This window comes from Prionailurus bengalensis, chromosome E1 (assembly GCF_016509475.1).
Source record: "Prionailurus bengalensis isolate Pbe53 chromosome E1, Fcat_Pben_1.1_paternal_pri, whole genome shotgun sequence".
Classification (NCBI taxonomy): domain Eukaryota; kingdom Metazoa; phylum Chordata; class Mammalia; order Carnivora; family Felidae; genus Prionailurus; species Prionailurus bengalensis.
The window spans coordinates 18,932,425-18,952,476 of record NC_057347.1 but is presented as its reverse complement, the minus strand read 5'-3'; the positions used below and the strand labels follow the sequence as shown (position 1 = coordinate 18,952,476).

The 20,052-nt window shown below is 51.5% G+C and overlaps 1 long non-coding RNA gene across 1 annotated transcript; it reads left to right on the top strand.

Moving 5' to 3' along the window:
- The first annotated feature begins 794 nt into the window (after positions 1–794).
- LOC122485187 lies at positions 795–19,761 on the top strand. The gene is made up of 3 exons (XR_006297806.1): positions 795–930; positions 3,851–3,974; positions 18,736–19,761. It is a non-coding gene; the product is annotated as an uncharacterized LOC122485187 (long non-coding RNA).
- The last annotated feature ends 291 nt before the right edge of the window (positions 19,762–20,052 follow it).

Genomic DNA, 20,052 nt, shown 5'->3' with positions numbered 1-20,052 from the left:
TACCTCCCACTCTTCTGAAAACTTCTTGGCCAACGTCTGCCCCTCCCAGTTCTGGCCCCCACTTCCCCTGGCCACACCCATGAATTCAAGGTTTGGGGGCTATGAAAGATGGTTCTCCTTCACAAAGAGGTTGAAGATATTGAAAGAGAAGGTCCCAGCTCAAACCGTCCATCCCAGCTGTCATCACTGGAGACCCTTCCTTTGTGGAAGCATCTTTTAAGACATTTGCGTGCAAAAACTCCTATTTCTGTTCTTCCAACGGCCCGGAAGGGGTGGTAGGAATAGATATTAGTCACTCGATTTCACCAAGGGGAACTGGAAAGCTGTGGAAAGTGCTGGGGTTTCCCCTTCCAAGCCCCGGTCAGCCTGGAGCCGCAAGGCCACATCATAATAATCACCGCCATTTAACGGATAGCGCCTAAGTGCCAAGGACTCCCACAGGCTATCCAGTGTCAGTGATCCCTTCCCAGCCAGCCAGAGGGCTCTTTAAGTTCACGGACAGGCTCCCATGTCCTGACTTCTCCCCATACTCCCTGCAGGGTACTGCCTCAGGATCCCCACTTGGAAACCCAAGAGGCATCCCCAACTACCATGCCCAACGCCGAACTTCTGAATCTCCCCAAACCTTCTCCTCGCATGCTTTTTCTCGTGACAGAAGTGGCAACCCCATCCTTCCAGTAACTCCGTCCAAAACTCTGATATTATCATTCCTCTTCCCCTTGCCTCATTTGCTGTATCGAAAACACCGGATCTACTTCCAAGCAGATCTGGAGTCTGCCTACTTCTCACCACCTCTGCCGTTGCCCCCTGGCCTGCGCCCCATTCTCTCCTGCCTGGGTCACTGTGATTGCCTCCCGACCGGTGGCCCGGCTCCTGCCCCGTGAAGTCTGTCTCCCCACCCGGCTACCAGAGTGATCCTAGGAGAAGCAGGTAAGGTCATATCACTCCTCTGCTCAGAACCCCGCAATGGCTCCCACTGACTCAGAGTAAAAGCCAGTCTGCACAGTGGCCTGCAAGGCCCCGGCATCATGTGGCCCCCAGATCCCCCACCTTCGTGCCCTCACCGACCTCACCTGTCCCCTCTCCCCCTCACCCTCCTGCTCCCGCCACACTGGCCTCCGCCACACGTCAGACCCATGCCACCTTAGCGCCTCCGCTGTTCCCTTCATCTAGTACACTTCCTCAGAAACGGCCAGGGCTCCCTTCCTCGCTTCCTCCGGTTTTATCTCAAACGTCGCCTTGTCGGTGGGGTCTTGCCTCACCCCCCTCTTGAACCCAGCAACACCCCCTACACACCCCATCTGTCTTCCCCCATTTCTTTTCTCTCGCAGGACTTCCCATTTCCCCATCGATTCCCTAGCTTAGTTGTTTATCTGTTCACCACCTCTTTCCCCCTTTGGAACATGAACCGAGTGAGGCCTGGGTCGTTGTCTGTTTTGTCCACTGCTGTGTCCACAGAGCCTAGAGCAGTGGCTGGCAGGTGCTCAGAAAGTACCTGAATAAAGAGCAGACCCTCAAGGACAATTTTTGAAAGAATAAATAAATGGAGGGTGGGGGCACCTGGGGGGTTCAGCCGGGCAAGCGTCCGACTCTTGATTTTAGCTCAGGTCATGATCACATGGTTCGTGGGATTGAGCCCCGAGTGGGGCTCAGCGCTGCCAGCACGGAGCCTGCTCGGCTTCTCTCTCTCTCCCTCTCTCTCTGCCCCTCCCCTGCTTGTACTCTCTCTCTCAAGATAAATAAATAAAATGTTATACATAAATAAATAAATGGAGGGTGAATAACAATTAATATGCTACCCGCTAGCTATATGGCCTGAAAGGGGTCACCTCCCCTCTCTGAATCTAGGACCAGACACGGGCTCATCCTCAAGGGTATGGTTGTCGTAGACCATTCTCCAGTGGCTTGGAGTTCTAGCTTCAGTGGCTCTGTTGCTTGCCATGGTGAGGCCTTGGGCAAGTCACTTAACTTCTCTAAAACACAGCATCCCTCTGAAAGAGGGTTAAGCAAAATAAATATCCTAAGGTACCGTTATGCGGCTGCCATGAGCTTAGGGACCAGCCCATTACTTGGCACATAGTAGGTCTTCCCAGAGAAGAAGGCGCCTCGTCCTGCAGACTCCAAAAGTCTTCCTGCCCTGGTCACAGGACATCTGTGCATCCAAGGCCCTTGGCCGCGGGATTTTCCAGAACCTGGATCCAGACCTGTTAGGGTTGCCAGTATTTTTCCACAGTGAAAAACCGACTTCTCCAAGTTCTGCCCCTGACAGACATGGAAAGCTGCGAAGGGCTCCCAGGGTAGCCCTGTGCACTGAGAGATGCTGTCAGGAAAGGAAGAAACTCGGAGGACACTTCACCTTGTGTGACCACAGATGTTCAGCAATGCCCTCATCATTCACACCCTCGATTACAGAAATCACTCGCTGTAACTGGAAATGCCTTGGAGATAAGTTTGTCCAGAGGCTGCAAACGGGCAGCCGAGTGCTGGATGGGACTCAGCGACCAGATTGTTCTGTGGGGCCTGCACCACATGTTGAAAACAACAAAATCCCGGGGCGCCTGGGTGGCTCAGTCAGTTGAGCATCTGACTTCGGCTCAGGTCGTGATCTCGAGGTACGTGAGTTCAAGCCCTGCGTCAGGAAATGTGCTGACAGCTCAGAGCCTGGAGCCTGCTTCGGATTCTGTGTCTCCCTCTCTCTCTGCCCCTCCCCCAGGTGCATTTGTCTCTCTCTCGCGTAAAAACAAATAAACATCAAAAGCAAAAAAAGAAAAGAACAAAATCTGAACAGCTGTGAGCGGTTGAGGAGAGTCAAGGTCCACAGACCCCACCACTCCGTACTGCCTCACACCCGGCCGGATTTGCACATTTGCTCTGCTGGCCTGGACCGCCGAGGAGAAGGCCATCTGTGCACTTCACAGGTGAGACTCCACAACTCCGAAAATCATCTCAGCCTCTTGCTACTGGGATCGTTTTGGATTCCTCTCTAGCCAGCAGTCAAGAGCACAGTCGTCCGTATCCTCCAACACCGTGGAGTCACCTCCAGGCCCCCCCTCCTTGCTTCTTGACCTGCCCCCCTCCCCTCATTTTCATTCCCACCTCCTGATCCTATCTAGTTCCAAGAGGAGGGGAGCCAAGCTGGCTGTTCTGTCTACCAGGACATCCTTCTGCAGCCTGCCACACTGGCACCTGCTTAAGGTCCTCGGTCCTGTGTCACCTCCTTTGAGAATATTTCCCTGACTGTCGCCCATTCCTGTCCTGATCCCCAACCAGCCTAATCTGGCCATACTGTCGGTATGGATTCCTCTCAGGGCCTCTTTCCCTCTAGATTGCACTGACTTCTTTTTACTTTTATTTATTTTTTTTAAATGTTTATTTGTTTTTGAGAAAGAGAGAGAGACAGTGAGTGTTAGTGGGGAGGGGCAGAGAGGAGACAGAGGATCCAAAGTGGGCTGTGCACTGGCAGCAGAGAACCTGATACGGGCTTGAACTTACAAATGCTGAGATCACGACCTGAGCCAAAGTCGGACACTTAACAGACTGAGTCACCCAGGCACCCTACACTCATTTCTTTTTAGATCTGCTCTCCCCACTGGACCATGAGCTCCTAGAGGACAGGGATTGTAAATTACTTAGCTTTGTGTACTTCGTGCTTGGCTGATGTGAATTTTCAATAATATTCAATAAATGGGTCCTGAAACTTTAATAAGGGAAGGAAGGAAGGGAGGGGGGGAGGGAGGGAGGGAGGAAGGAAGGAAGGAAGGAAGGAAGGAAGGAAGGAAGGGAGTGGAGGAAGGAAGGAAGAGATTCATTAACTAATTTGCTCTCCACCTTCCGCACATCCGCGTGCCAGGGCTCTGCCGCTTGTGAGCACCTGCCCCCGTCTGCTGAGAGTGTGTCGACCACTCGTAAGAGGAACCCCGGGGAACACCTGGCTGGCTCAGTCAGTACAGCATGCAACTCTTGATCTCAGCCTCGTGAGTTTGAGTCCCATGTTGTGTGTCGAGCCTACTTAAAAAAAAAAAAAAAACTTACAAAAATTAAAAACAAAAGAACCCCTGGGGCGCCTGGGTGGCACAGTCGGTTAAGCGTCCGACTTCAGCCAGGTCACGATCTCGCAGTCTGTGAGTTCGAGCCCCGCGTCGGGCTTGGGCTGATGGCTCGGAGCCTGGAGCCTGTTTCCGATTCTGTGTCTCCCTCTCTCTCTGCCCATCCCCCATTCATGCTCTGTCTCTCTCTGTCCCAAAAATAAATAAACGTTGAAAAAAAAAAAAACTTGCAAAAATTAAAAACAAAAGAACCCCAACAACAACGATCAAAGAGGAACCGTGACCCTGGGCCAGCCGTACATGACAATCATCCCACCCCACCCCTGACCACTGTGTCACATCCAGCTTCTGTTCCTTCTGTGTTTTTTTTTTTTTCTGTAAATTTTATGATTTAACAAATATGCCAGAAAAAAGACTAATAATCAGTGTACGTTTGGGTGAATTTTCAAAGTGAACACATCCAAGACTTACAAGGAGCACCCAGATAAAGAAAGAAAATGCAGGGGTGGCCTGGGTGGCTCAGTCGGTTAAGCGTCCGGCTCTTGATTTCGGCTCAGGTCATCATCTCATGGTTATGGGATTGAGTCCCACATCAGGACTCTGTGCTGACAGTGCAGAGCCTGCTTGGGATCCTCTCTTTCCCCCTGTCACTTCCCCTCCTCTGCTCTGTCTCTCAAAATAAAAAAATAAACTTAAAAAAAAAAGAAAATGTAAATAGCCCCCCTTCTAGTCACTGCTCTCCCCAAGGGTGACCATTATTCTGGTTCTTATCACCATTAGTTTTCCTGCTTTTTTTAAAAAAAAAATTTTCCTGCCTTTGGGGCACCTGGGTGGCCCAGTCAGTGAAGCACCTGACTTCGGCTCAGGCCATGATCTCACCGTTCGTGAGTTCAAGCCCCACGTCAGGCTCTGTGGTGACAGCTCAGAGCCTGCAGCCTGCTTTGGTTTCTGTCTCCCTCTCTCTCTGCCCCTCTCCTGCTCATGTTCTGTCTCCCTATCTCTTTGTCTCTCTCTCTCAAAAATGAACATTAAGGATTTTTTAAAAAATTTTCCTGCCTTTTAATTTATATAAATATGATAATGTAATACATGCCCTTTGAACCTGACTTCTTTTCCTTAATGCTGCATTCCGGAGATTTATTCATGTTGTGGCTTATTCATCCTCACTGCTGTATAAAATTTCATGATATAACGTGCCACAGTTTATTTATTCATTTATCCATTCATTTATTATGCTGTTGGTGGACTTTGGGGTTGTTTCCAGGTTTGGCTTTTTCAGGCTAGTGCTTTTGCGAGCATTCCTTGTCCACATCGTGGAAAGCATGTGCACACCTCTGTCTGGGTGTGGGAAAAGCTGAGTCGTAGGTGAGGCATGTACTCTATTTTAGCAGCAACTTGCCACCTTCCAAAGTGGCTGTGGCAGTTTCCACCCCCACCAGCGGGGTATGAGAGTTCTAGTTGCTTCACATTCTCACCCATGCTTGGCATTATCTGTCTTCCCACATCTAGATAAATCTGGTGGGCGGATTCTTTTGTTTTGACCACATGTTCCGTCTCACTGGTGGTCTGCTCCAGCTCCCTCAGTTTGGGGAGGATTCCGGAGAACCGGCTTCTCTGGTCCTCGACTCTCTCCCTGCAGTTTTGATCTATAGCTTGTGTCCACCCCTGCAGATCTGTAACGGGCCTCTCAGCTGGGTTGGAGGACTCCCTTCCATGAGGAGCATCCCACCCTCGGATGACAGCATCCCATTGAGTGTGGACCACCAGTAATGGGAAGGGGGAGGAAAGGCATGGGGAAGGTCTTCTTCAAAGGCCACACAGACCTTCTCACGACCACAGCTTCCTCAGCTGCCACCTGTGGACCTTTTCCAGGCGTTATCACTCTCAAAACATTGCGTAGGGATCAAAAATAATCAAACAGCGCCTGGCTGGCTCAGTCGGTAGAGCATGCGACTCTTGATCTCGGGGTCACAAGTTTAAGCCCCACATTTGCATAAAGCTTACTTAAAAAAATTAGAGGGGCACCTGGGTGGCTCAGTCGGTTAAGCATCTGACTTTGGCTCAGGTGATGACTTCACAGTTCGTGGGTTCAAGCCCTGCGTTGGGCTCTGTGCTGACAGCTCAGGGCCTGGAGCCTGCTTCGGATTCTGTGTTTCCGTCTCTCTGTCCCTACCTCGCTTGTGCTCCCTTTCTATTTCTCTCAAAAACATAAATAAATAAATATACATTTATAAAATAGATATAAGAGCTAAAATTGTAAAACTCTTAGAAGAAAACGTGGGGTAAAGATTCATGACCTTGGACTTCTCATTGGTTAGATGTGACTATGAAAGCACAATCAAACGAAACAGTAGATAACCTGGACATCATCACGATCAAAAACTTGTTTTTCAAAGGACACTATCATGAGAGAAAAAAAAAATGACCCACAAACGGGAGAAAACATCTGCAAATCATTTATCAGTTAACAGGCTTGTACCTAGAATACATAAAGAACTCTTGGAACTCAATAATAAAAAGACAAATAACTCAGTTAAGAATGGGAAGTAGCATCTAAATAGACATGTCTCCAAGGAGCTATACAAACGGCCAAGAAGCACATCAAAAGATGTTGGAGACCATTAGCCATCAGGGGAATGCAAATCAAAACCACAATGAGATATTGCTTCACACCCACCAGGATGGCTATAATGGAAAAGACAGATAATAAGTGTTGGTAAGGATGTGAAGAAATTGGAGCCCTCGTCTACTTCTAGTGGGAACGTAAAATGGTGCAGCCACTTTGGGAAACAAAGTGGGTGTTCTTCAAAAAGTGAAACACAGGGTTACTGTTTGATCCAGCAATTCCATTTCTAGGTATATACACTCAAGAGAAATGAAACCATAGGACCATCCAGATACTTGTACATGGCCGTTCATAACAGCCATATTATTCATTATAGCCAAAAGGTAGAAACAACTCAAATGTCCATCAACTGCTGAATGGATAAGCAAAATATGGTATATCCATACAGTGGGATATCATTTGTCCTTATGAAATACTGAATGAAATACTGAAACATGCCATCACATGGATGCACCTTGCAAACGTTATACTTAAGTGAAAGAAACCAGTCACAAAAGAACACATGTGCTTCCATTTATATGAAACGTCCAGAATTGGCTAACTTACAGAGACAGAAAATAGAACAGTGGTTACCTAGGGCTGTGGGAGATGGCAGGAATGACAGTGACAGCTAATGGGTACTAAAAACCATTTGGGGGATGATAAAAATGTTCTAAAAGTGTGGCGACATCCGCATAACTCTGTGAATATACTAAAAACCGCCGAATTGCATACTTGAATGTGTTGAATTTTATGGCATGTGAATTATATCCCAATAAAGCTGTTATAACGAAAATAATTACAAAGTGAGCGTGCCTGGGTGGCTCAGTTTGGTTAAGCGTCCAACTTCGGCTCAGGTCATGATCTCACAGCTCATTGGTTCAAGCCCCAAGTTGGGCTCTGTGCTGATGGCTCAGAGCCTGGAGCCTACTTCCAATTCTGTGTCTCCCTCCCTCTCTCTGCCCCTCCCCCACTCGAGCTCTGTCTCTCTCTCTCTCTCTCTCAAAAATAAACATTAAACAATTTTTTCTTAAGTGATTGAAATTTTCACTGTCATCCCTTAAGAAAATGCTAAAAGGGAATGTGTCGATTACATGGTACCCCCCGCCCCGGCCCCCTCAAAAAATATGTCCACCTCCTAAGCCCCAGACCCCATGAATGTGACCTGATTTGGAGGAAGGGTCTTTGCAGTTGTAATTTTAAGCATCTAAAGAGCAGATCATTTTGGATTATCCAGGTGGGCCCTAAATCCAATGACAAGTGTCCTTATAAGAGATACACAGAGGAGAGGGAGAAGAGAAGGCCATGTGGAGACAACATCCTGATTTCAGACTTCCTGGCCCCCGGAACTGTGAGCGAATGAATTTTGATCGTCTTAAGCCATTAAGTCTGTGGTGATTTGGTACAGCCCTAGGAAACCAGCACGGAGAATAAATGATAACCCAGCAACACTTTTTTTTTTTTTAATGTTTATTTATTTATTTTGAGAGGGAGAGAGAGAGAGCAGGGGAGGGGCAGAGAGACGGAGAGAGAGAATCCCAAGCAGGCTCCGCACTGTCAGCACAGAGCCCGACGTGGGGCTCAATCTCACGAACCGTGAGATTGTGACCTGAGCCGACACCAAGAGTCGGAAGCTTAACGGACTGAGCCACCCAGGCACCCCTGCAGCAACACTTTTAAAAGTCCACTTCCCCCAGTGTCTCTCCTTCTCTCTCGCTGTGTCTCTGTGCCTCTGTCCTCCTGTTCTTGCGTGGGGGACAGCTGCTGTCAGTCTCCTCCTCCCAACTTCAGCGCTGCCCTCGGACATCCTGCTGGGGTCACGGCTGTTCTGCCTGCCCCGAAAGCCCGGGAACAACATGGCCTGAGCTGAGCTTTCCTTAAGTGGTGGAAGGAGGAGGAGGATGTGACTGCCCATCTTGCCTTTCCCTGTCCAGACCTTTCCAGGGAATAGCCACATCGTCCTCCCAGCTGCCCTGTGATCTCTCCCTTTCCCTCTTTCCCAACGTCGTCCTCATCACTATTTGCTCTCTGAAACACCCCTGGATCCAGCCCACTTCTCTCCATCCCTTTGCCTCTCCTTTGGGCTCAGGCCCCCGGCATCTCCCTGGGGACCACTGCCCCGTGTCTGGTGTCCTGTCCCCCCGCCCCCCCCCCCCCCCCCCCATCTGTCTCGGTCGGCTCCGGCTGCTGTGATGAAATACGATGGACTGGGTAGCTTCTAAACAGAAATGTACTTCTCACACTTCTGGGGCGCTGGCAGATTCTGGGTCTGGTGAGGCCTTCGTCCCGGTTCACGGAGGACCGTATCCTCACTGCGTCCTCAGTGGTGAAAGAGGCAAAGGCTGTCTGGGGTCTCTTCTCTAAGGGCGCTGATCCCACAGCCCTGGACCAAATCACCTCCGTAAGGCCCCGCCTCCTGATACCATCACCTGGGGGGGGGGGGTTAGGATTTCACCACATGAATTTGGGGGTGGGGACGCAAACGCTGGGTGGGTAGCACCATCCTTCACGCTTCGGCCACGGAGAGCGGCCAGCGGTGCCAGTCTGAGCATGTGTCACGCTCTGCTCTAAGCCTGTGTCCAGAGTCTTCAGCATGGCTTCAGAGGGCCTCCTCCTCCATCCTCCCGGCCTCCTCAGGGCACACTCCTCTCTCTCTCTCCATGCTCCTGCACTGGCTGCTTCCTTTTCCTGCCCCCTCTCCCACCCCACCCCCACTCCCCAGCCTTGGGCCCCTGTAAGCACTTCCTCAGAGGAACCTTGTCTAACCGTCTAGGTCAGGGTGAGCTGCTCCTGCTCTGTGTCCCCACAGCACTGCTGTTCATCTCCACAGTCACCTATCATACACTCTGTATTTATTTATTTACTTACTTATATCATTTATTTTTTAAAAAGGTTTTTTATTTATTTTATTTATTTATTTATTTTAACGTTTATTTATTTTTGAGACAGAGAGAGACAGAGCATGAACGGGGGAGGGTCAGAGAGAGAGGGAGACACAGAATCTGAAACAGGCTCCAGGCTCTGAGCGGTCAGCACAGAACCTGATGTGGGGCTCGAACTCATGGACTGCGAGATCATGACCTGAGCCGAAGTCGGATGCTTAACCGACTGAGCCACCCAGGTGCCCCTAAAAAGGTTTTTTAATGTTTATTCAGAGACGGAGGGAGGGAGGGAATGGGGGAGGGGCAGAGCAAGAGAGGGAGACACAGAGCACAGAGCCCAACACAGGGCTTGAACTCATGAACCGCGAGATCATGGCCTGAGCCAAAGTCAGAGGCTTAACCGACTGAGCTACCCAGTCACCCCTAGTTATTTATTTTCAAATATTTATTTATGGTTGAGAGAGAGCGGGGGAGGGGCAGAGGGAGGGGGACCGAGGATCCGAAGCGGGCTCTGTGCTGACAGCAGACTGCCCAATGCGGTGCTTGAACTCACGAACCGTGAGATCATGACCTGAGCTGAAGTCAGATGCTTAACTGACAGAGCCACCGAGGTGCCCCTATCATACACTACGTGTAGTGGCTGGGACTATATGGGAGCAGCTTTATGGGTCATTCTTGTTAATCACCGGACTTCTGCCCAGCACTGGAATGTACCAAGCAGTCAACAGATGCTGCTAACTTCGTCATTTAATGAATTGGGGCACCCAGGCATGGGATTGTTGACTCATTTTCCACATTTAGAAGGGCAATGTGGAACAAGAGAAGATAAGGTTAACTTTGATGGGATCATAATATGAGCTAATATTTGTTAAGAATCTTTGGGGCACCTGTGTGGCTCAGTCAAAAATGTCCTAAGTGAAGTGCCTAACTCTTGATATCGACTCAGGTCAAGACCCCAGGATAGTGAGATCGAGCCCTGTGTCAGGCTCCATCCACACTGGATGTGGAGCCTGCTTGAGATTCTCATTCTGTCTCCTTTCTCTCTCTGTTCCTCCCCTACTCACTCTCTCTCTAAAAAAAAAAAAAAAAAAAAAAAAGATGGGGCATCTAAATGGCTCAGTCGGTTAAGTACCCGACGACGCTTGATTTCTGCTCAGGTCACGATCTCATGGTTCATGAGTTCGATTCCCCGCATCGGGCTCTGCACTAACAGTGTGGAGCCTGCTTGGGATCCTCTCTCCCTCCTCTCTCTGTCCCTTCCCTGCTCAAGCTCTCTCTGTCTCTCTCTCAAGATAATTAAATTAACTTAAAACTTAAAAACAAAATAAAGTAACAACAATCTTATAAGCTTTAGGGGCATTTAAACACATTTACTCATTCTACAAACATTTGAGCACCTGCTATGGGTCAGCCACTGAGAACACGCATGTGGATCAAACAGTGCCGGTCCTCAAAAAGCTCATAACCTAAGGACAGAATTCTGTTGAGTCCTATTGTAACCTGCTGAAACAAGTATTATTAATCTGAGTTGATTAGGACATTTTTGTTCCAGGTGACACAGGCCCCAACTCGAATAGGCTTGAGCAATAGAGGAAATGTACTGGTTCTGTGACCGAAAGTCCAAGATGGGTAGAGTTCAGGCATGGCTGGATCCTGAGGCAGTGATGTCTCCCAGGCCCCCTGTCTCTCGGCTCTTCCCTCCTTGAGGCTGGCACCATGGAGCCGCCCCAGCAGCCCTGGGTCTCCACTCCCAGTCTCCATATGGCTGCAGGTTCACTCTCTAGAGCTCTGAGGCCAGTGGGAGAGCAGAAACCTCTTTTCCGGACAGTCTTGCAGAAGCCCAGCCATTCACACTAGGATCAGCTCAGGTCACTGGTCTGTTCCCGAGCTTCTCACTCCACCAGAGGAGGGCAATGTCACAGGGGTGGAGGCTCCTACCAACTGCTCCAGGCCCCATCCTAAGGTACCACCTAAATGAGGTATGGGTCTTTCCTCGACCTCACAGACTTGCGAGCCGGGGAGGGATACACCTTCCAAGTGAAGATCAAGGGTGTCGCTGTAAGAAGGGGGTGGGGAAGCCGGAGGGAGAGAGAGATGTACAACAATTGCTCACCAGCCTCTCTGCAGCAGAGGTAGACACAAGGCACACAGAGGGGTGAGGTGACGCCCGAGGCCACACTCTTGGTACCTGGCAGAGCCACGGCTCGAATCCCAGTCTGCTTGGTTTCAAGGAGCTCTTTCTACAAAGGCGTCCTGCCCCAGGGATAGGCTTAGACACGGGAAGGAGCCCAGAGTGCCTACTCGGAGGCCTTTCTTTTAAATCATAAGGCGGTAAGGCTGTTCTCTCCACAGACGGGGCTTTGGTCACGGCTCTGTAAAAGGAAACGCTGTGCTTTTTGCCCCGGGAGTCTTCCTCTAGCTTTGTTCTTGTAAGTAAAATTCCTCTCCCTTCCAGTCCTTCCAGCCCTTGCCTGGGATTTTCGGCCCTAGATTGAGTCGCTGCTTTATAGATGAGGTCAATTCGGTGGCAGCTGGGGTCCAGAACGCCTTGCAGAGCAATGCCATGACCAGCCCAGGGTTCAGTGCAAGTGGTTGGGACAGGCCCGGAAGCTGCTGGCCTCCCTCCTGGGCTCCCTCCTCTGCCTGCACTGCTGTCCCTCCTATAGGCTGGAAGGCAGACGGAGCAGACAGGAAAAGCACAAGACAGTCTGGTGACCAAGCACAAATCAGGATCCTGTCTGGGCCTCTGTCCCTGTGCTTAGAGCAGCCGGGCCTTCTCCGTGGGGCCCCGCCGGCCCTCCATCACACCCTGAGAATGAACAGTCTCCTCCCCACACAGTGTCTGTTCAGCTTCCACGTGCTGAATTAACATCCACTACATTTGGTATGGGGGGGGGGTTCTTTTAGAGTTCTTTGACCTGATTTTAATGTGTACCTGGGGGTCGGGTCCCCACACACAACACCAAGCAATTCGGACAAGGTGTACCTAGAGGTGACATCAGATTCCACAGCTTAAGGACTCGGTCCGCCACGACGGCTCCCCTCACCCCTTCAGACACCTGTCACAAGCCCCAGGCACCTGCACTATGGACTCATTTGCTAGAGTGACTCACGGAACTCAGGGAAACACTCAGTTTCATTTACAAGTTTATTAAAGGATGGTGACAAAGAATACTGGATAAAGAGATACACGGGGCAAAGTCCTGAACAAAGGAGCTTCTGTCCTTGTGGAGCGTGGGGCCCAGTTACCGCACGTGAAAGCGTCCTGGTTCCCCAAGCTTTCTGAAAAGAAAGAAGAGGACCAACACGCTGTCCCTTTGGGGTTTATGGGGGCTTCATTACGTAGTCGTGATTGACGAAGCAATTGGCCACTGGCTGATTCAACCTCTGATTGCCAGTTTTGGCAATTGCCAAAATGAAAACTGCCATTTTCATATAGTTCAAAATATTAAAAAAATGTCTCCCAAGGCTTCTTCTTTGATTTATGTGTTACTTAGAAGTGCGTTGTCTCATCTCCAAATACTTTGGAATTTTCCAGCTATCTTCCTGGTATCGATTTCTACTTTAATTCCATTGAGGCCTGAGGGCATGACTTTAGAGGAACAGACTATATCCTGGACATCGTTGATGTCACTTTGAAGGGACTCTGGGTTCTGTAATATTCTCAAAATGTGTTGAATTTTTGTTTTATTAGGCCATTACCTTCAAACTCTGCTCTTGGATGGCAGCCCAAATCTCAGCTCAGTTTGGGGTTTGTTTGTTTACATTTTCCCCCCGCTGAAGTTGCTCCCGTGCATATGTGGTTTGGGGATCAGCCAGAGGTTTGAGCCACGGTTATACACAGGATCTGGGGGTCTCCCCCTTTGCACCTCTTCTTTCTGGGGTTGCCCCCTCTGCTTCCCAGTGGCCGTGGTTGATCTGAATTTGTCCTCTGTTTCTTTAGGCCGGAGAGACAGGTTTTCAATCTGTGCTGTGCTAAGTGCGGCCTGCTCTCGAGATCAAAGCCATAAAAAATGGGTAACTTCCTCCCTGTCATTCCCTTCTTCCAGTGTCGACTTGGTTTTATTCATTCTCCAGTACTTTGAGGGTGTGTGTGTGTGTTGTCTAGAGTTGTTTTCTGTGGGAGGGTCAGCTCGGGAAGATCTCACTTTATTCTACTGGAAGAAAACGCTCCAGACCGTAGAGAGGCAACATCCCCAGCTCCCGGCCACCCAGCTAGCAAATTGAAGAACTGGCATTCAAACCCAGGCCTCACCAGCTCTAGCCCCTGCCTGTATTTTGTACTATTCTGATCTGTCCTCCTTCCCCTAGCCACCAGCCCAGAATCCCCGAACTTCTTATTGTTCAAGCGACGATGCTGGGGCCTTCCAGAGTCTCTGACCCGCCCTTCGCACAAACTCTATCTAAATGAAGAAGAGGATTTTGTTTGTTGTCTCTTCGTATGTTTATTTGTCTGCACATTTTCGGCATCGGCTTTGAAGTTAGGGGGGTTGGCCCCAGTGGGATGCTCTGTGATGTATTTTCTGGAGAGAGTGCCACAGGTGCCTGGGCGCAGGGTACTACTGAGAAGCCACTGCTGACCTCCCTGGTCGGGCTCTGGTCATCTCAGCCTGAGCGGCACAGAGCCTAGAGATGGGTGAGTGGGTCCATGTTTGTGGGAAAAGGCAGCCAAATCCCGGAAGGAGTTAGCTCCTACCTGAGATGCGGAGCAGGCCCGGGAGGTCAGGCCAGCCCCCGAGCTCTGCTCCCTGAATCAGTGGTATTTTCACTCAGGTGAAAGGCCCATTCCCCTCACCGGCTGAGCCTTGTGAGCGAAGGGGGTGGGGGTGGTGGGGACAGGCGTCCAGGAGCCCATGAGGAGGGGGCCATGAGCACCGCCACAATAGAAGAGGGATGAGGAGGAGGTTTGTTTCTGTTCTGTTCTTCTCCAGTGGGCTGGAACGGTGTCTGGAAGGAAGGCAGAGAGAGGCGGGGAAGTCACTGAAGGAAGGAGGGTAGGGACAGAGGGAGGGTGGCAGTGGGGGCTGGGGAGGCAGGAAGAAAGCAAGTGGCTGTTGCAGGGATGACAGGGATGGGGGGGGGCGGGGTCGGCCCTCGGTTCTGCTCTGGGCCTGGCTGCGGGCCAGCAGGCGGCAGGCAGCTCAGCGGCTGCCGGCCCGTCCTGGGGAGCTGGGGCTGCCTTGCGACAGGAAGAGAAAGCAGGGCAGGGTGTTGCGGTGGGAGGGTGAGTCTCTGCCCACCCACCCCTGCCTGGCCAAGGAAAACGCCCGTGCAGCGAGCGCTGGCCATGCTACGCCCTTTTACCCATCTGACTCACTTACCTGAAAAAACCTCTCTGCCCAGACAGCCTTAAGGATCACGAAGCTCAGAGACGGTAAACGAGCCGGGGGTCACCCAGCTTGTAGGCAGCAGGGCTGGGAAGCTCCTTGCCCTGCACCAGCTGCCTCTACTATCCCAAGGTGTGGCTTGGCCAGGGGTGGGGAGGAGTGGGGACAACTGGCCAAGGGCTCCTGAGCCTTGTTCCTCTGCCCAGATCTGGCCGGCTCTTCGCCTCTCATCATTTATTCATTCCTTTGTCCTTTCACTCATTCGTGAGCATCCCAGGCTGTATACTGGACCCTGGGGGACTGCATCGAACAGGCTAGACACAGTCCTTTCCTTCCAAAGCTCACAGGCTAGTGGGAGTCTCTAAGGAGATTCAGAGTGATCTGGAGTAAATTTTAAGTCCCGTACCCCTGCTCCCATCCCCCTTTCCCGCCCCACCCCCACACCCATGCCTGTATCGCCACACACACAGCGTCCACCTGTTCAAGTGTGATGAAAAACCTAACACACACTAGCCCTTAGCCTGGGCCAAGCTTCTCTCCCAGGCCACCCAGCCATGACCGGGCCCTGTGAGCAGGATTTCTCAGGTTCCGGCCCCATTGGTAATGGCAGGTGCTGTGTTCACCGTGCCCCTCAGGGATTTCTGGGCTCCTCAGCTGAGCCTCAGGCTCTTGGGTGCTGCTCGAGCCCCATGTGGGAGACCCATCCGCGTTCACGATGCCAGGTCTCAGCGCCGCCACAAAGCCGCTCGGAGGCCGCATCTCAGCAGAGCGGCCAGGAGGTCCTCGGATGGGGCCTGGCCCCAACTCTCCGCTTAGAACTCATTTTCTGCTGTGAGCTTCCAGAGTTCCTCACGCAGCCACACTCTGCCCCGTCCATCATCCCTCCTCCCCTCGGGCCTGAGTTTCTGCGGTCACTCAGGCTCCGGCTGGAAGTGCTACTGTCCTTGACCAGCTCCGATTCAGACAATGTAGGTAGGGAGCCCCCAGACAGCCGGAGATGAGGCCAAGGCTCTGTTCCTCACGTTGATCCCCTTTTCAATGGCAGACCCCGGGAAAAGCGTGAAGAGCAGTGAGCGGATTCAGAGTTTCCAGGCTGGGGGTGATCCAGGGTTCAGCGTTTGGGGAGAGGTAAAAGGAAGAGAGAGACACAGCGATTGTGTGCCAGGCACTGTGCTACAGGAGCTCCTCAAACACTTTCTCGGCCCTGATGGGGACTCTGCGGTGGGACTCTCTTTGTATTGTACGGGGTAGGAAATGGAGACTCAGAGAGGTTAAGTAACTTGTTCAAGGACACACAGCTAGTAAGTAGCAGATCTGGGACTCCTCCACATCACAGCAAGCCGTCAGGGGGCGCCTTCCTCCTTGGTGCTGGGGAGGCTTTGGAAGAGAAGCACAGCACCTTGAGGCCACAATCAGACCAGGACCCCACGGCCCAGGCGACTCCAAACCAGTTATCGGGACACGTGAAATGTCCTCTCACTGAACCATGTCATCCAAGCCGCAGGGATGCTGGACCAGAGCCAGGGGAGGAGAAAGAAAGCTACAGAGATGGTTTGGGAAATGAAATGTTCTGCTGGGTGCCGGGGGCCTCTGGGGCTGCCCACATGATGGGAGGCCCGATTCCTCACTGTCCATTCAGCCCCACCATGGCTGCACTAAGGCTGGGTTATAAATAGCTGGGAATATAAATATTGGGCAGGCAGAGCAGAGTCTAGCCAGCTCCCAGGCTGAGAAACGTGGAGTTGGGGGTAAGAGGACAGTGGTTGGTCTGGAACTAGACCTGAGGTTTTCTGGAAAGATCCATCTCCTCTAGCGATAGCAGCTGTGAGAGACATCCAGATCCTGAGCTGCCCCGGGGTAGAGACCTCCACAGGACCCTGAGATTCACACACACCCTGGTCTGGATATCCGGGGGTGCCCAAGTCCATCCTAGATGACCAGGGACCCCTCACCAGGGTCCGGATGCTCTGAGGTCTCCGCCGATGGGGAGGAAACTCACATGCATTGAGCACCTACCAGATGTCAGGCGCTGGGCACATGGTGATGCCATCACTGAAATAAACGCATTAAAAGCAAAGCCTTCTTGAGTAGCTGCTACCTCAGGAAGCCCTTAAGCACCTTATGTATGATGATATTGTTGTGTTATGATTGTTAATGTCAGTAACCCAACGACGCAATAACAGTAACGTAAGAACACAATGACACACGGTAACGGTAACTACCATATCACTATAATTTCTTGAGCGCCTTCCATGCTTCAGGCTCAGGCTTGGGCTTCACAGATCATCATCATCATTGTTGTCACGGTCCCCATCATCATTGTCGTCGTCGTCATCATCAGGCTGACACTTGCTGTGTACCTATAGCTGCTGTGTTCAGTGTTTATTAAAGACTTATTTGTCTAGTTTAACCTGACCCCTGACCCTGTACCTACCTTGTGAGGTTGGTGTTCTTTTTTTTTTTTTTAACCTTTATTTATTTTTGAGACGGAGAGAGACAGAGCATGAACGGGGGAGGGTCAGAGAGAGAGGTAGGCACAGAATTTGAAACAGGCTCCAGGCTCTGAGCTGTCAGCACAGAGCCCGACGCGGGGCTCGAACCCACACACCGCGAGATCATGACCTGAGCTGAAGTCGGATGCTTAACCGACGGAGCCACCCAGGCGCACCCCCCCCCTTTTTTTTTTTAATGTCTAATGTATGTGTGTTAACTCCCCTGTCTCGAACTTGAAGAGATACGTGTGAAGATGGTACTTGGCTGGTCATGAGATGGGAAAACAGTGGGATTCCTTGAGGTAGGCATCCTTACCGCCATTTTGCAGAAGAGAAAACTGAGGCACACAGCAATGAAATAGCTTGCCTAAAGTCACCTGGCTAGCAAGCGGCAGGTGGAGATTTGAATTCAGGTCTCTCGCTCCAAAGCCTTAACTCTTCCCAGAGCACATCTCTGTCCAAGGGAGCTGACGTGGAGAAATGCCTGTTGGGCCAATGAATGAACGAACGAACACGAATGAATGCATGAGTGAACGTGTGTCTGCCGGAGTCGGTGGGTGGAATTTCCAAGCCCTGACTGGGTAAGCAGGTTGTTCAAGGTCACAGCGCCAGACAGCAGCAGAGAGGGTGAAGAGTCCCGGCTCTGGTCTCTCGGTGCGGGCTCCCCTTCCAAACCTTCTTGATGCTTGGAGCAGAAGCAGCCTCTTCTTGGCAACCGTTTTGCCCTTACTGGCGTCTGGGATAATGGTAGATTCCAATTTCCAGGCCAACTCCTTTCCCACCCTCCAGGGAGCCTGGCGGAGGCCCAGGGCTGGGCCCTGCCCCTCCCCACGCAAGCAGTCAAGGCTAACAGAGAGTCATTTTTCTTAGCTCCCCCTTTTCTCAGGCGGTTCTTCCAGCTGCAGGGCTGGGAGTTCCTGTTGGCTGCAGAGGTGTCCCCTGGGGCCTCAAGACTGACTGGGCAGCCCCCCCAAACCTTCCGGGGGTCGGCCACCGGAGGTCTGTGCAGTGGTGTGGGGACGGCTTCCAGGTCTCCCTCTGCTTCCCGGGCGCTGCCTCCCTGAGCCTGCTGCACACCTTCTGCAGCTCACTCTTGCCTGGAAGGAGGGGGCAGGGAAGGAGCCAGGGCCTCCTGCCAGACTCCCTGAAGGGTGGGAAATGAGTCGGCAAGGAAACTAGAATTTGCTGTTAATCCAAGCACGAGTAAGGGCGAGCCGGTTGCCAAGAAGAAGCTGCTGCTGCTCCCAGCAGCGTGAAGGTTTGGGAGGGGAGCCCGCACCGAGAGACCAGAGCTGGGACTCCTCACCCTCTCTGCTGCCTGCCTCTCACTTCCTCCCCTGCTCCCTTGCCGTCTCCTCACCATCTACCCCTTCTTTCTTGCAGGCGAGCTCCTGCCCCAGCTCTTCTGTCCGATCTCAGGCTTCCTCCCCCGTGACCACGACCGTGTGACCATGACGGCTCTGCTCTGTGGCAGCTGACCTTTCTGACCGCTATCTAACACCCCCTCTGTCTTCCTCTGGTCTCGCTGACATATTCTCTCCAGCCCTTCCCACTCACCCTTCCAACACCCTCCACTCACTCTCCCAGACCACGCTTTCAACTCTCCGTCCTTCCCACCCTCCCCCAGCTGCCCTTTCTCTCCCAGGACTTAACCAGGACGCCCAAGACTGCATTCAGCGAACACTCTTCTGAGTCCTGGACCAATAAAAGCCCTGACCTCCCAACACTTCCTCAGACGCCAGATGTCACAGCCCGATGTCATCCTCTTTCTCCCCAGGCATCCCCGTCCCCCTGGTTGCTAAGGCAGAAGTGTCCGATGCATTCAGATGCCCCCCACGGCTTCCCAGCCTCCCTCCCAAGACCTTCTAACCTGTCTCTGGAGCCTCTCCTACCACTTACACGGCTCTCTCCCAGAGCAGCCCCACCCCTCCTCAGTTCCGGCCCTAATTTCCTCTCACCAGACCCTTTCTCCACCGAGTGGCCCGAGTGACGGCTTTAAACACAAATTGGATCAAGACACCACCTGCTCGAAACCCTGCACAGCTCCGCATGACTCTCTGGTGCAGTGCACATCCCTTACTTAGCCCGTGGACTCACGACGGAGCCCTCCTCTGCCCCTCCGTCTCCCACCCCTTCCAACTCTCCCCTATCTAGTCTGTCTTCCAGGTTTTCAAAATAGTTTCATTGAAGTGTAATTTATAGGTAATAAAACTCACTCATCCTAGGTGTAGAGCTTGATGGATGTGGATAATTATGTACAGTTATAGGCACATGGCTGTTACCCTAAAGGTCCCCTGAGTCCCTTTGCAGTCACTCTCCTAGCCCCAGGCAGCCACTGATTTGCCTTATGTCACTATCGCTTTGTCTTTTCCATAATTTTATATAAATAAAATTACTGTTTGTAATCTCTCATGTTTGACTTACTATACTCAGCATAATGTGTAACAGATTTATATATATTGTTGCATGTGTTAATATTTCATTCTTTTTATCGCTGAGCAGTATTCCTTCATGCCAATGTGCTACAACTGGTTTATCCATTCATCTGTCGGTGGACATTGACATTACCATGTTCGTTTCTTATTTTCTTGGAATTTTTTAGTGTTTATTTATGTTTGAGAGAGAGAGGGAGGAGTCGAGAGAGGGGAAGACACAGAATCCGAAGCAGGCTCCAGGCTCTGAGCTGTCAGCACGGAGCCC